This window comes from Tympanuchus pallidicinctus, unplaced genomic scaffold (assembly GCF_026119805.1).
Source record: "Tympanuchus pallidicinctus isolate F22 unplaced genomic scaffold, pur_lepc_1.0 scaffold31, whole genome shotgun sequence".
NCBI classification, from domain to species: Eukaryota; Metazoa; Chordata; class Aves; order Galliformes; family Phasianidae; genus Tympanuchus; species Tympanuchus pallidicinctus.
In genome coordinates, this window is record NW_026294749.1 from 2,232,586 (window position 1) to 2,235,635 (window position 3,050).

The following is a 3,050-nucleotide window of genomic DNA, read 5'->3' on the forward strand; positions in this document are numbered from 1 at the left end:
GGCTGTGCCATCTGGTGGGCCTACAAGAAGCCGAGTTGTGCCGTATGCGGGCACGAAATTACAACCATCCGGTACTCGGTGAGGTCGGATGATGACTTCCTCGAGTGTGCTGTCCCGCAGCCCGCAGCGCACTCAGACCAAGATCAAGGCCTGCAGGAGGAGCAGGGGCCTGCAGAGCCGGTGCTCATCCCACCTGAGCACAGCTTCCCAGCCGAGGTCTGGGCTGCATTTTTCAGGGAACACCAGGGAGACCTCGAACCCCTGCTCCAATGGCTGCAGGAGGAGATCCAGCAGCAGTCCAGCGATGACTGGTGGGAAGTCCATGCGGGACAGTGGACCACCATGAACTTCCTCTGTGAGCATGGACTGGACGAGGAGGCCTTGCTGCAGGCGCTGCAGCCGATCACCGATGGCGATGTGGTGCCCTTCGTGAGAAGGCTCATCGGCACCGCAGCAGCCCTGTACGGCCCCACGATCCGCCACGAGCTGGACCACCAGGACAGCCACGCTGCTGGAGGACGGGAGGACGGACCTGCAGCCAGCACCATCAGCAGCACCTCCCATCTGGAGCCTCCCGCCTCGGGCCCAGGCCGCTCCACCAGCCCCGCAGGGCCCAGCGCCGAGGAGCTGCCCGGCAGCTCTCCTGGGGGACCCGGGCGCCCCAGCACCGCCACCGCGCCCTCAGCGGAGGAGCCCCAGGAGGAGCCAGGGCAGGCGGCGGCAGCGGGCCCCTCCGCCCAGGGCAGGGACCGCTCGCGTGGGGGGCCCCGGCGCCCCCCGAAGAGGAAGGCCAGCAGCAGCCGCCAGGACTCGTCCCCACCCCGCAAGAGGCGGCCCCGGCGGCGGCGCTAGGCCGGCACCACACTGCCGTCAGAGCACGGCTCCGGCGGGCTGGGAGGACGACATCTGCCTCTCGGCCTGCTGCTTGCAGACTAAATAAATAAAATGAACATCTGTTACAACAAAGAAGAAAAAGTCTCTGTGTTATTGACCAGGCCGTTGGTGTTGCTGTCCCTACCCATGACGCTTCCTCCATATTCCGCTCCTTGGGGAGGGCGTAGAAACACAACCTTATTTCCACCACCAGGAATCGGCACTCATGGCAGTGCTAACAAAACACGTGAGGGCTTCAACAAGTCGGAGATGGAGCACAAGTTACTCCAATGATCCCGCCATTTAAACTAGCGGGGGGAAGGGCAAATTTCTGCCTCTGGGGTGGAACACCTCCTGGCCACACTGCAGCCGGGGCCACCCAGCTGGACAGGACCCAGGAGTCCTGCTGGACTCTCGGCTGAACCGGCAAGGAGCGCTGCCCGCAAAGGTGAGTGCTGAGCTGGGCTGCACCAGGTGCCAGTGTGCTGCCAGCGTGCAAAGGGCGCTGATCCTGCCCCTCTGCTCAGCTCTAAGGAGCTGGGCCCAGCGATAGGCTCCCCAGTGCAGGAGAGAGCTGCCCTTGATCATCTTGCACGTCCTCAGCCCTGGGATGTGCTAACTGTCCCTGTCCCAATTGCCCAGGGCTTGCTCGGCTTGGTGCTGAGTTTGGAGGATAGTGGGGCTTGCTGTGAGGAGCAGGGCTTGTCCTCAGCCTCAGAGGAGCCAGTCTACCACGCAGGTGTGACACTTCCTTGTATGTAGGAGGGCAAAGCCGAATTATTTAAGTGCAGGCATTCAATTTGCATGGCTCAGCTGTTCAATCCAAAGTTCATGCTAAAACACAGCTCAGAATACAAGACGGTGCTTTACTACAAGGAATATCCTTTCCAAAAGCATTTACCAAAATGTTACGCTAACCATCGGAAGTGATGCAACTTCAAAATCATACAACCGTGGAATGGCCTGGGTTGAAAAGGACCACAAAGATCATCTAGTAGGCAGGGCTGCCAGCCACCAGACCAGGCTGCCCAGAGTCACATCCAGCCTGGACTTGAATGCCGCCATGGATGGGGTGTCCACAACCTCCTTACGCAACCTGTCCCAGTGCTTCACCACCCTCTGAGTGAAAAACTTCCTCCTAAGATCTAACCTAAATCTCCCATCTGTTTAAAATCATTCCCTCTTGTCCTATCACACTTTCCACCCATGTTAACAGCCATCCCCCTCCTGCTTATACGTTCCCTTTAAATACCGGAAGGCCACAATGAGGTCTCCCCGGAGCCTTCTCTTCTCCAAGCTAAACAAGTCCAGTTCCCTCAACCTTTCTTCACAGGAGAGGTGCTCCAGCCCTCTGATCATCTTAGCAGCCCTCCCCTGGACCCATTCCAAGAGCTCTTCCTTGTACTGGGAGTCCCAGGCCTGGGTGCAGTACTCCAGATGGGGCCTCACAAGAGCCAAGTAGAGGGGAACAATCACCTCCCTCTCCCTGCTGGCCTTCCCTTTTCTAATGCAGCTCAGAATGCAACAGTGTAATTACAACAGTGGAACAAACAAAAAGCTTCCAGGCTGCAAGAACACACCGCTGGCTCGTGTCCAGCCTCTCATTCACTAGGACCCCCAAGTCCTTCACTGTAGGGCTGCTATCGATGAGTTCTTCCCCCCAGTTATAAATAGCGGAGATTGCCTCAGCCCAAGAGCAGCACCTTCTCTTGGCCTTGTTGAACCTCATTAGGTTGACATGGGCCCACTTCTGACGGTCTAGCTCCTTCTGGATGGCTTCCTCTCCCCTGCACCGCTGCACAGCTTGGTGTCATCTGCAAACTTGCTGAGGTTGCACTCGATGCCATCGTCTATGTCACTGATGAAGATGCTGAAGATCACCAGTCCCAAGACTGACTCCTGACGGACACTGCTTGTGACCAGCCTCCACCCTGACACCATTGATCACCACTCTTTGGCTGTGACCAGCCAAACAATTCTTAATCCACTGAACATTCCGTCTTTCAAATCCATGCCTCTCCAGTTTTGAGAGAAACAATCAATTCAGAGACTTTCATGACTACCCTGGTTCCAAAAATAATTTACATTTGCCATAGAAGAAGACATGATAAATGAAAGGATCTTCAGACTTACAAAACCACACTGCTGACATAAGTATTCAAACAAATGCAAAAGCA